The 13,835-nt window shown below is 41.9% G+C and overlaps 1 protein-coding gene across 1 annotated transcript in view; it reads left to right on the top strand.

Moving 5' to 3' along the window:
- Positions 1-2,599: 2,599 nt before the first annotated feature.
- The window catches only part of LOC134530119 (uncharacterized), a 317,722-nt gene continuing 306,486 nt past the window's right edge, over positions 2,600-13,835 (top strand). Inside the window, exon 1 of the mRNA XM_063364725.1 lies at positions 2,600-2,705. The gene's annotated coding sequence lies outside the window, so the exon portion shown is untranslated. The remainder of the gene's footprint in view (positions 2,706-13,835) is intronic.

Below are 13,835 nucleotides of genomic sequence, written 5' to 3' on the forward strand. Positions count from 1 at the left end.
TTGTGGAGTGCGAGGCTTGTACTCTCGACTGCGCAGAGTTAGCAGACAGCCGAGGGCCGCCAGCAGCAGGTAGAGTCTCAGGCGACGACGGGGGCATGTTTCCTTTGGGGGCAGCTCCCAGGAGGTACTACAGCCCCCCGCCCTGAACAGATGTGCCGACTGTAAGACCTCCCCCCTGCCTTGCCTGGGCCCGGACTCGCGGCATGACTCACTGCTGAGCTGATGCACGGCCCTTCCGTGCCGGACAGACCTTTGCACATTACGTTATTCTAAACAAAAGATAATGTCGTATATAAATGCAAGTCAAAAAATAACACTTCAACTAAATACTCAAACAACATTAGATAAATACTTTCCAGCTTTAACAAGACAAAAAAATACATAAGAATGAATTTCCTAAGTAGACATTTTGTGTAAGGTGTTTGTCTGAACTGTGTGTAGTTCCGTCAACTCTTCATGACGTCAAAAATAATAAGAACGAAGAGCATTTCACAGTTTTTTGTAATCCCCGTAATAACTAGGAATAATTCCTACCCACCGAAACGCTGCGGTCATTTGCCCGGGCCCGGCGCTGTGGTAAGTCACCTCTGCACGTCATGTCACCTCAGTTCCCCTGATGTGCCCTTCACTCGTCACTTGAGCTGGAGGTGACAACTTCCGCGCCCGGCCAGGCTTTTTATGTCATTTCATCAACTCCTGATTTGATGTAAGCTTTTGGACATACGCCATTGCTAAGCACATGTTTCTGTTTTGGAAAATTATTGTGTTTGTTTCGTCTTTTCGTTTTGTCGTGTTTTTGTCTCGTTTCAACTGTTGTGCTGAATTTTTTTGGGTTCAATATTTTTGTGCTGTCATCATTTGTGGGGGTTTTTTCGTTCTCTTCTGTTTTGGAAAACTATTGTGTTTGTTTCGTCTTTTCGTTTTGTCGTGTTTTTGTGTCGTTTCAACTGTTGTGCTGAATTTTTTTTTGCGTTCAATATTTTTGTGCTGTCATCATTTGTGGTTTTTTTTTTTTTCGTTCTCTTAGTCCATTTTTCTTTGTTTTTCTGTGTTTGTTGACCATATTCCTGTTATGGAATATTATTTGGTGTTTATATCCTGTTGACAACAGAAATGTTTTGCTTAGTTTGTGTTTTTTGTCTTTTGTCTTTTTTTTTTTTTTTTAGTTTTCTTCTACAGACATACATGTGCTTAGCAATGGCGTATGTACGAAAGCTTACATCAAGTCATGCACTCACATTGCACAAATTTTTCAAAGATTTCATCAAATCCTGCAAATTATCTGATGTATTAAAACCCTTCATTAAGGGTGCAGGCAAAACTACATGGACAAACAATTAAAAAATAATTAAAATCTTTTCAATAAGGAAAGATAAAGGTAGATTTTGAAGCAGCAGTTCAAACTAAAGAAATAATTTTTTTTGCAACTTTATTTCGAACGTCATTTGTTTCCGGACAAACACTATCCTCATCTAACTGTATAATTTTCAAACATCTAAAAAAAAGGGGTTGTGAATTAGGAATCCCTATAACTATAATAACAATTAAAAAATATTTATAGCCCTAAAATAACTTATAGGCCTAACTATATCACGTATATTACTATAAATTCAAGTGACTTTCTACTGTACTCTTTAACACGCTCAAATATCATTTTAAAAATAATATAAGATACAATTATCATGTACATAGATATTAAACGGTTATGATTACAATTTACTAAATAAAGCTGGGAGCTCCCGTATATTCTATGTCTTGTTACAAACTGCATGCAAAAAATAATCTAACAAAAATCTACATAAATGTATAGGACTAAAATTCATTACAGTCCTTTGCCCGGGCAATATATTATTACGTCCGCTGTGTGCACTACCGAGCGATCTAAAAGGGCATAACGTGACTAACATCGCACTTTAACGTAGCAGTTCCAATGTCAAAGTAATTCTCATATATTGAATCACACGTCTTTACGATAGGCAGCTAAACTTCTTACGTGTACCTAAGCCGGTATAAAATTCAACACTACAATTTCACTCATTTATCTGTCTCACACACGCCAACAGACACCAGGATCCTGTGAGACGTAAATAATGAATGATTGTTAGAGACAGGAAAAATTCGCGCTTTCGATGACCTCTAGGATAGACTCCACAACCCTCTACACACTCAGGCCAAATGCCACTTGCTCATTGGCTGTTGACTCGTGACACTTGTCAACTGGGACGCTTGCGATTCGATACTTTTTTTTTGGTTGAAGGTTTCCCATTGGCTAAAAGTCCTTCAGATAAACTGTAAGCCAATCACAGAAGCGCAATATAAATGTACAGTTGTTTGGATTGTAGCATGTCGTGAAATGAATCCCGCGAATTTTTTCCGGTCTGTGCTTCAGAGTGTTGCGACGGAACTGGTCGTGGTGACGGGCTGGGCAGTTGTAAACAAGCGCTCGCGGCGAGGAAGCATGGAGGGGTGGAGGGGTCTAGCAGACAACTGGCTGCGCGCGGCGGACGGCGGGCCAGTGCGCCAGTCTGCCGCCAGCACGTGCGCCGCGCAGAGGCCTCGTCGTGTCAGGTGCGCGCAACCTCTCGTCTCTCGTCCGCGGTCCGCGACGACTTTCCCCCCCTACCCCCGACCACGAGTGGAAGCCGTCGCCCGCCGGTTCGGATTTTCTCCCGCCGACCAGAGCCGGCCATTGTTTCCACTTCCAGGTGAGGCAACAGCAGCAGCTGCGACGTTTATTCATCGACAGGGAAACCTGCTGGGTTCGTTGACTTGTCGCTAGAGACCGGAAAAAATTCGCGGATTCATTTCGCGATATGCTTAGAACCCAAAACAACTGGACATTTATATTGCGCTTCTGTGATCGGCTTACAGTTTATCTGAAGAAATTTTTTGCCAATGGGAAACCTTCAACCAAAAAAAAGTATCGAATCGCAACGTGTCCCAGTTGACAAAGTGTACACGAGCCAATGGCCAATGAGCAAGTGGCATTTGCCTGAGTATGTAGAGGGTTGTGGAGTCTATCCTAGAGGTAATCGAAAGCGCGAATTTTTCCGGTCTCTACTTGTCGCTCGCTGCCCTCAGTCCGTGGAGGTGTGTCCAGCTCTGCCTGTCGTCTCTACGTCTTGCATTGCGAGTGCGGGTTGTTTACAAGACTCCGGGTATCTGCATGTCCACCGATCCTTTTTCCCTCGTGGACTGGTCCAGGCGCCAACTTTATTTCTAGCGTTTTATTCCCGCCATGTATTCAAATTGAGAATTTTCCATCGCGCTAATTATTGCTGCATTGTTTGACTTGCCAGTAAATTTTCAACTTCTTGAAAAAAAAAACGTGTTAAATGTAATAACTAGAGACAGGAAAAATTCGCGTGTTCAATGAACTTCAGGATAGACTCCAATATCCTCTACACACTCGGGCAAATGCCAACTGTTCATTGGCTGCTGACTTGTGAGTCGTCTCGACTGGGTGGCCTGTGATTCGACACTTCTATGAGTGAGGGTCTCTAATTGACCCTCATTACTCCAGATTAACAGTGAACCAATGGCGGAAGCCGCACTAAGGTATTATTATTTGCATTTTAGCATAACACGAAATGAACCCGCGAATTTTTCAGGTCTCTAGAGACCGGAAAAAAAAATTGCGGTTTAATTTCGCGATAGGCTAAAATTAAAACACACACACATTAAAGCTGCTTTGCTATTGGCTGGCTGTTTATCTGAACGGACTCTAGGCCAATGAGAATCACTCAAACAAATAAATATCGAATCACAGTTGAACCAGGTGAGACGACTCACATGTCAGCAGCCAATGAACTGGCGCGATTTCACCGAGTATACAGAGGTCTGTATACTGAAGGTATATCCTGAAGGTCATCGATACCGCGAATGTTTCCAGTCCCTTGTAATAACTCACGTTTTGTCATGTTTTTGAGATGTGTAGGCTAATTTTCGCGTGTTTCTTATTACCAAAAATTACATAACAATGTTATGAAAAACCTGTTAAATATGTAATATATATTATAAAATAATCTAAAGTGTAATTTTTTTTTTAATTTAAGTGTCGTGGTAATCTTCTATGAACTAAAATGACTCATTAGTATAAACGTCAAATCAAAAGGTAGGCCTATCCATTTTTTTGAATGAAATTTCAAAAAGCATTTACTTTTCCATGTGATATAATACCAGTATGTTTAATAGCAATAAAACAATCTTTATTTTTGATGCAATACGACGCATTTCACATTCATTGGAGCAAATAACATACGCAATACACGATAGCACAGCTTAATCAGTTTTTGAAGATACTGATACAGAGTAATACATCGAAATTAAAATCATAGGTTTTTAAAAATAATTTCCACGTTCTCGACTTTAAAATAGTGAAATAATGTGTTTTTGTTTACTTTGGTCACATCAGATTAAAGAAACAATACAAATATAGGTTTTTAAAAATAATTTCCACGTTCTCGACTTTAAAATAGTGAAATAATGTGATTTTGTTTACTTTGGTCACATCAGATTAAAGAAACAATACAATTTAATGTTATTGAAACCGTGTATAGATCTTCTCTCATCCATTTAGTTTAACCAGGGGTTTGCTTTAACGTTTTGAATGTTTTGTGTGGCTGGTATAGTTGCTTCGTTTGATTACAAATAATGCAGAGGAACTGATGCTTGACAGTAAGGCGCGACATTTAGTTCGGTGCCATACTGAACACGAGTAGTTACGTGTAGTTTTCATCAGGGGCCTTAACTAGAGGGGGGTAGATGGGGCTTTTGCCCCTGGCGCGGTTTTTGGTTAAAAGGGGGGGGGGGATAAACTGCCAGAGTAATTTTTACTATGGATATTTATTGAATATAAAATTGTTAGAGCACAAAAAAAATTTTGGATGTCAGATTAACAGAATTATTTGTATTGAAAGATACATAAGTTGATATATTTAAATATTTTTAAAATGGTATTTTTCGCGTACTATTAAACTTTGCGATGTATTAAAAATGCAATGACTGAATATACATAAATATTTATTTACCATCTAAGTTGAATCAGAAATATTTGGTATAGTGTAATTAATATGTGATGGCGATGTGATGTGGTGTCGGGAAAGGTTTTGGTTTGTTTGGCTTAAAAAAAAAAAAATTGACGGAGTGGGGACCCTAGATGAGTTCTTACCCAGGATGGAAACTAGTCTGGCTTTCGTCGTTCGACCCAGTTTGTTGAACGACCCCCAGAAGCTATACTCCCGGCAGCTGCTGGCGGTCTCGAGGAGACGCGGCCCTCCGGAGCTGCCACAGCCGCAAGAGTTTCGTTCGGGGACGCACCACAACGCCAAAATACCACAACGCCGAATGCCAAATTGACTACAACGCCGACTGTTAGAAAACTGCTGTGTACCACAACGCCGAAATATGTCATTGCAGGACTGCCACAAAGGTTAGGTTAGGTAAGGTTAGGTTAGGTTAGGTTAGGCTAGGTTAGGCTAGCATAGGTTAGGTTAGGTACACAAATCCATTCAGTTGTTTTTCATTTTGCTCCTGTGGCCCCCCTCCCCGCTGGAACATTTTTTGGCGTTACTGTATTTCGGCGTTGTGGTACACAGCAGTTTTCTAGCTGTCGGCGTTGCGGTCAATTTGGTATTCGGCGTTGTGGTAACGACCCGTTTCGTTCCTGGCATGTTTGTTGTGATACATCGGGCTCTTTACGTTGTAAAGGCACGGATGTTTCTCGTAACTTTCAATTAAGCTATCAACGTGCTCCACACACCACTTGGACGCCATGACGATATTGTTAGTCTTGTTTGAAAAAAAAAAAACAGTCATATGACCAGCGTACGCTTTTATGATTGGACATAGGGGATTATGGGTAATAGGTATAGAACGGAAAAATTCGCGGATTCATTTCACGATATGCTAGAATCCAAACAACTGTACATTTATATTGCTTCTGTGATTGGCTTACAGTTTATCTGAAGGACTTTTAGCCAATGGGAAACCTTCAACCAAAAAACTATCGAATCGCAAGCGTCCCAGTTGACTAGTGTCACGAGTCAAAAGCCAATGAGCAAGTGGCATTTGCCTGAGTATGTAGAGGGTTGTGGAGTCTATCCTAGAGATCATCGAGAGCGCGCATTTTTCCAGTCCCTAGCTATTGGAGACCTCGGGGCGCAGAAGACAAGAGTGTATAATCTGTGCCGCCAAGTCTATGACTCATGGTGTCGGTAGTGTGACCTCTGTGTCGAAGCGACGCGAAGGTCGGCGCGATGACGTCCCTCCAGCAAGAAGCGGCGCTGCGGCCGGACTGACGCGGGCCGCGGCTAAGGCTGGCGAGATCGTGGGTCGCACCGGGGCATTCCTGTCCTCCCCCCTCCCCCCCCCCCCTCGCGGCAGCTCCCTGCCACCCACGTCGTCGGCCCACGTGGCCTGGGCGGAACAGGGCCACTCGGCGTGTGCCGCGCACCAGGCAACACCCAGCACCTCGCGCAAGAAGCACCGCAGCCACGAGGCGAACAGGGATTCTCAAAGAGCACAGAAAGTCCGATTTACAGGGACTAAGCTATTCGAGACTCGGCTGAACTTGCAAACTCGCGAAAATGTTGTTTCCATGATTTTATAGCTACATACTTTATGACTGACCTGCTTTCAGAGCTCAATCGAAATATCCTCTTTACTTCGGCTGACAACGCACAAAACGAAGGGCATAGATAATAACTGCACCGAATGTACCCTATAGGCTAAAATATAAATAGTTATACCTCAGTGCTGCCTCTGCTATTGGCTCACAACTCACCTGGAGGACTTTGCGCCGATGAGAAACATCCAACCAAAGCTTTATACGAATCACAGGTAGCTATGTTGGGACGTCTGACAAGACAGCAGCCAATGGGTGGGTGACATTTGACCGAGCGTATGTAGAACTATGGAGTTCATCCTGGAGGTCATGAACCAGCAAATTTTTCCATTCCCTACCTATAGTGCGAGTTAACATCCGCCGAGTGCAGAGCTCTGACTGAGCACCAGAGCTTCCACGCTGCCGATGGAAGCATGTCAACGGGAGTGTCACCAACACTGACAGGTGAACGCCTGCCGAGTTTCTCCACTGACAGGAACACGAGAAAGGCCCATCTCGCTGGTCGCAGCCTCCGATGTAACACCGCGCAAGCCTGGCCGGGAGCAGGATGACTGCAGCTTACACTTATGCGTGCGCCTGTGAGCAACTGCCGCGATGCACATCACGCGTCGAGGAAGTAAATGAAATAAGACCCACGAAAGGTTAGCCTCTTAATGTTGAGTTGAAGTCTCCAGCAAAAACCGACATTGTTTCAACTCCGCCGTGGGTTGGGTTCATGACAGTTGTCTGGAAACTGTTCAGACGAAACTCGATATATGAATATTCACAAATGTTCTAATATATATATATTTATTTATATATATTTAAAATTTCATCAACTTAAATTATATATTGCATGTTTTTCAGGCACTTGCAAATTCAAGTTCATGAATGAGAAAGTAGTCACCAAGCATAGATTTAGCGAAACTATAAAGAGTAAGTTCCCTTATAAAGTAAACAATTAAATCATTATGTAGTAATTCATATTTAAATATTCAAATATTATGCTGAAACAGTAATTTCCTAGAGTCGTGATTTTCTCTAGAAAAAAAACAAAATCTGGAAATTATATATAAAAACTTATAATGTTCTTTTAATATCATGGAAAAAAAAAGTATTAAAATCCATACTAAATTCTGAAATATTCGAAAGTTGCTTACCTAACCCGACCAACCTTTTGCTCTCAAAACTTTCACGTTAACGAACAGAAGAAACCTATTAAGAATGTAAAAAATAGTGGAATCAAAGCACGTATATAATAGAACCTCTAAATTAATTTTTTTAAATAAAGAAAAATTCCGAAATGTATTCTCTGAAAAGTCAGTTTTCTACGATACTACTGAACGGAACGGCGATAAAGACTGGCGAACACAAGGTCGTCCGGGCTCGCGATGCAAGTGGAGGTTTCTTCACGACGCGAGTGTCCGCCGAGCGCCTCAGACGGAACACGACGGATGTTGAACAAGGCGGGTCGGTTCTCCCGCGTTCTTCGCTGTTCGTCCGCAGGTTTGCTCCCCGACGCCAACGTAAACAAGCGAGAGAAGCAGTGACGCAAGGCGGTCCCTCCCCCCCTACCTCCCAATCCAACGGCACGTGGTTGTCGGCAAACTCTCTTCCTTTCACCATTAACGGCGGCCGGCACACACACCCGGCGCGCGCGGGCTAAATATGGCGGGAGCGGCGATCTCCGAACACCCGGTCCCTGCGCCGTCGCACGGCGTGTCAGGCGCCTTCCGAAGTGGCGCCGTGTTCCGTGTTCCATGTGATAGAACAAGTTTACAAATTCATTTACCGATTTAAAAAAAAAATTAAACTAATATTTTGCCGTCGATACACACAGTCGTCATAATAAGACAAACGGATGCAAATGAACTGTGACGTCGTAATGATTCTAAAGTTGTCACGACATTCAAAGCATAATGTGGCAAAACAAAATTAATCATCTCTACATATCTTAAAAAATGCACGTGTATCATTTTAACTGTTTTATATTTAAGTGACATCCCATTATTTATAAACGGATAGGTTCAATATTGTCGGCAAAGGGCAAATGACTTGTGCTTCAGTACTGGTTTTTCTAATTTTTTTGAATGAGTCTTGCAATGGGGAAAATTGGTTTAAAACCCTTTATTGGACTTACACCATTGTTTTATAACACTACATTTCCTAGATGAAAAACCCTAAGAATGGACAAAGGAAAAAATAATACATAAACTCACATAAAACAAGACAGAATCAACTGATGTAAAATATTAAATGCACAGCTAGCACAGAGAATTCCGTGGAAGGAATTAGTCAGAACAATAACACAACGCAGATGAACACATTGGGCTGGCAACGACGAGGCATTTGCAACAAGAACAATGAATACAAATAACAACCTTGGAACAGCACGGCCACAAACAGAGAGGAACACAACTATGATACAAACAGATAATCCGGACAATAAAACGACGACAGCTTCTCAGGAAACCTACTGTGTTTGACTGTGCTGTGATATTGTTCTGTCTTACTCCTGCGGTATTCAGTGCGCTGTCTATATTGCTTGTTGTCCGCGTGTTTGTGTATTATTTATTTTTTCTTTGTCTACTCTTCGTGTTTTCTCGGACACACAGTGTGAACCTGTCAGTATGTATTGGTAAGGACCGAAAAAATTCGCGGGTTCAATGACCTCCAGGATGAACTCCATAGTTCTACGTACGCTCGGTCAAATGTCACCCACTCATTGGCTGCTGTCTTGTGAGACGTACCAACATAGCAGCCTGTGATTCGTATAAAGCTTTGGTTGGGTGTTTCTCATTGGCCAAAAGTCCTCCAGGTGAGCTGTGAGCCAATAGCAGAGGCAGCACTGAGGTATAACTATTTATATTTTAGCCTATCGCGAAATGAATTCGCGAATTTTTCCGGTCTCTAACTATAGGGTACATTCGGTGCAGTTATTATCTATGCCCTTCGTTTTGTACATACGTTGTCAGCCGAAGTAAAGAGGATATTTCGATTGAGCTCTGAAAGCAGGTCAGTCATAAAGTATGGCTATAAAATCATGGAAACAACATTTTCGCGAGTTTGCAAGTTCAGCCGAGTCTCGAATTGCTTAGTCCCTGAAAATCGGACTCTCTGTGCTCTTTGAGAATCCTTGTGATGTGCCCTTCTCTTAACCCTGTTAAAATAACAATATAAGTATGGTTGGAAGTAGGCTGTATACCATATTACAGTATACTTCTTCCTTCAACACATGGAAATATCATAATGGTTTAGAACATTACAGGAATAAATTCTGTTGTTTGATTACGGTTCCATTGTGATCATATTTCTGAACTCTCCTCCTGTGATTTCGCTGTACGTTCGTCTCAGTAAATAAAGAACAAGAAGAGAAAAAAAACTAAGTATAAATGGTACTTTCTGAAACAAATCGAGAACATTTTATATCTCGTTTCCCACATTTTGGAGGCATTTGACTTAGTCACGGGACAGCTAATGACCAACTTGTCGGTGAATCTGAAACACAGCTTCCGGTTGGGTGGTTGTTCGCAGCTGGCTTGTTGTAGGGATGGAAAGAGGAGGGGGGGGGGGTGGGGTGAGCCGGATGCTCACTTCTTATGCCTTTATTTTTTTTTAGTCTTGGTTTAATGTGTACCTTATTTAATGCTTCCAACCAGCCAGAAATTGGTGTCTCGGGTGTTTTCTCACGAGTGGAAATCATTCCTTGGCCGAAAGATAAAGGCAGAGGGAGACTTCTCCCGGGACTGTGACCCTGCGTATTGCCACGTGACGAGTAGTCCAGGGGGATCCAAGCATAACTGAGGAACACACAACTTAGAACAGTATTATCTTAGAAACATCATATCTTAAAATTCTCGAAAAATCCACATAACTTAAAACTGTCATAAGTTACAACGACAATAACTTAGAAACACATAACGCAGAAACACACGATTTAGAAACTCCGTAACTTAGAAAATCATAACTTAGGACTATCATAACTCAAAAACACACAGATTAGAACTTAGAAACACACAACGCCGAACCACATACCTTAGAAACACACAACTCAGAACAGGCTTAACGTAGAACATTCTATCTCGTGTGTTTCTTAGATTAATTTGATGTTACAGTCATGTTTAATCATTCTAATTCATGTAAGCGCCTTAAAAACGTCATTTTACGACTTAATTAAAAAATATGGAGATATCTCTACTGTATTTAAATTTAATATTAATGATTTAAACACGTAACAATTCCTAAATGAATTATCTAAACGTTGGTGGAGACCGCATCAAAATCCATTGTGAAGGTTTAGACGAAGTAAGCGAACAAACAGAATACCTAAGCTACTGAATTGCAAAATTTTAAATACATGTTAACTTGCTGTAAACATGAATGGAGTTCCAGACGCGTGATGGGAACTGCCAACTCGCAGTCGACACGCGTGTTTGCACTGGGCGGAGCGCTGCCACGTGCCACGTGCTACGACACTTGCTTGACGTCACTCGAATAGAAGTCGGAAGGCGGGCGGCTACTCGCATTAAGGCCCCCGCCTACCCGGACACACATACGGTGCGCAGAGCTTCAGGAAAAACAACGCGATTTCAAAACCACTCAAGATATCCGAGCGGGGTCTGTTTACGAAAAGCATTTAAGAATTCGCTGAGGGCCGAAAAGTACTTTTGATTTCGGATTAAGTTTTTAAACCGTATTTTTTAGAAGATTTAAAATGGCTAAAACGCATGTTTTCAGAGTAATCTTTAGACGTAAAACAACCAGTACAGATTCCTGAAAGCACTTACGGGACTTGCATTACACCTTTATCTTCATTTCCCCGCAATATATTGTTACGGTCACCGCTCAAATTTCACAGTTGTCCTGTGACGACGAGGAGACTGCGCGCCAGTTCAGAGCCTCGCGCTTAGAGGCTATACCACCCTAGAAATACCATAGAGCGTCGCACTTATCATCCCGCCTCACTAACACACACCCCTTAAATGGCACTCGCGGCCGCCACTTCCAAAGGCGTGATTAGCGGGGAAGTGTCGTATTGCGGCGCGGGGCTCCAGTGATGTATTCACCCGGAACGCTTGTAATCGCTCGTGTCTGCGCCATTGTGTGCCTTAATCGGGCAGAGCCGCCAGGTTCCACCTGCCTAATAGCGTGCGCTAGTTGTCGCCTCGCAGCCAGGGTCGAGTCAGCCACGAGGCAGCACTGCGACCTGTCTGGTCGGCTGTCCCTGCTGTCTGCTCTGTAGTTGTCACCAGTACTGCTCCGGCGTGCTTTTACCGCGTCTCAACTATGGCTAGAGACTGGAAAAGTTCGCGCTTTCGATGACCTCTAGGATAGACTCCACAACCCTCTACATACTCAGGCAAATGCCACTTGCTCATTGGCTATTGACTCCTGACACTTGTCAACTGGGACACTTGCGATTCGATACTTTTTTGGTTTAAGATTTCCCACTGGCTAAAGGTCCTTCAGATAAACTGTAAGCCAATCACAGAAGCAATATAAATGTACAGTTGTTTGGATTCTAGCATATCGTGAAATGAATCCGCGAATTTTTCCGGTCTCTAACTATTGCTCCCGTCAATGTCAATACAGGAAAAAAGGGGTTGTCTGTAAAGTCGGTTAACGGGCGATAATTTTACGTGATAACGTCATAAGAAAATATTGATGAAAAAGTGCATACTTTTTAATTTTCAAATATTATTTACAGTTTTTGCAAATTTAATTTTAAAAAATTGTTTAAATATAATCACGAAAATTTAGTTAAAAAGCCCGCCTTAACCTGTTTGATATTATAAAAGATTTTCTCGCACTGTGGTTGGCCGGTTCTTGCACGCTCGGACCAGGTGGAACGTAACAATTTTTCGTGCGTGCAGGCGGCGTTCATCGATATATAAGACGTTATCACATCAAAAAAATAGGCGTGTGTACACGCGTTAAAGGTTATACTTCTTTTTTAATTCAAGACATCGATTTATTTTGAAATGATGACAGCACAAAAATATTGAACCCAAAAAAAAATTGAACAAAAAAAAAATCAGCACAACAGTTGAAACGAGACATTTGTGGTTTTTTTTCGTTCTCTTAGTAAATTATTCTTTGTTTTTCTTTGTTTGTTGACCATATTCCTGTTATGGAATATTATGTGGTGTTTATATCCTGTTGAATCCTGTTGACAACGGTTTTTTTTGCTTAATTTGTATTTTTGTATTTTGGGTATTTTTAGTTTTCTTCTACAGAAAAAGTGCTTAGCAATGGTGTATGTCCAAAAGCTTACATCACGTTATCTAGTCGTTGCTATCTGTATTGTAAGTCGTCCCCTTATTGGCCTGGATCGTTTGAAAAAGGAGCCATTTTGGTGCCACGTGGCCAACATAACGAAATCACAACGTTGCCCGTTGTTTTTAAACGTGGCTGGTCCCTAAAACCTCTTCGCAGTAAAAAAAAGGTTCTTTATCTTAGTTTGAACCTGGACGTTATAGCTGGGCTTCTCACCAGCCAGGTCTTGTGTTCTTCTTTCGTCGAAGCTCGTCCATGTACGTCGCGCTGAATGTCCCTGCAGACCTTGTGCGAACACGGGCCGGCCTGGCGTGTTCCAAGAAGCGAGAGAGACGCAGTGTTTCTTCTCAAGGCCGCGCGAGACTGGCATAAATCAGGCGGGCCGCGTGGGCACTGATGCTGGTCAGGCGCTGGCTCCCGGCTTGGGCATTGTCCAGACGTACACGGAAATGGGTCAAGATCATAGGATTACAGTTAAGGGGACTTCCAAGAATTTTTTGACGTGACAACGTCTAATAAATCGATGAACGCCGGCTGCACGCACTAAAGTGTCCCGTTACGCTCATTGTCTCGTTACGCTGTGTCCCCTTACGTTCATTATACACTTGCGCCGCATCTATCTCTATTCCACTAGATTGGAACAACCATCGATTTGACTTTTTCGAGGTACATTAAACTTGAAACACTCCCATTCGTTTCCTACTTTTCCTATCATCGTCCTATCCTTAACAGAATAACACAGATTGGAATAAGTTAAATAGCAAACATGTATAAAAGTTATAGTTAAAATAATCTCTTCATTAAAGTAATAAACATATTTGAATTAATGAGTGCAAATAAAAGTAAATTTATCAATTAAATTGTAGATTTCGTTTCACTCCTTTGTATCCATACAAAATAGTGATAATTCAATAAAATTGATTCAATTTTATTCATAAAAGTATGCAATCATTTC

Source organism: Bacillus rossius, chromosome 3 (genome assembly GCF_032445375.1).
Source record: "Bacillus rossius redtenbacheri isolate Brsri chromosome 3, Brsri_v3, whole genome shotgun sequence".
Taxonomy (NCBI): domain Eukaryota; kingdom Metazoa; phylum Arthropoda; class Insecta; order Phasmatodea; family Bacillidae; genus Bacillus; species Bacillus rossius.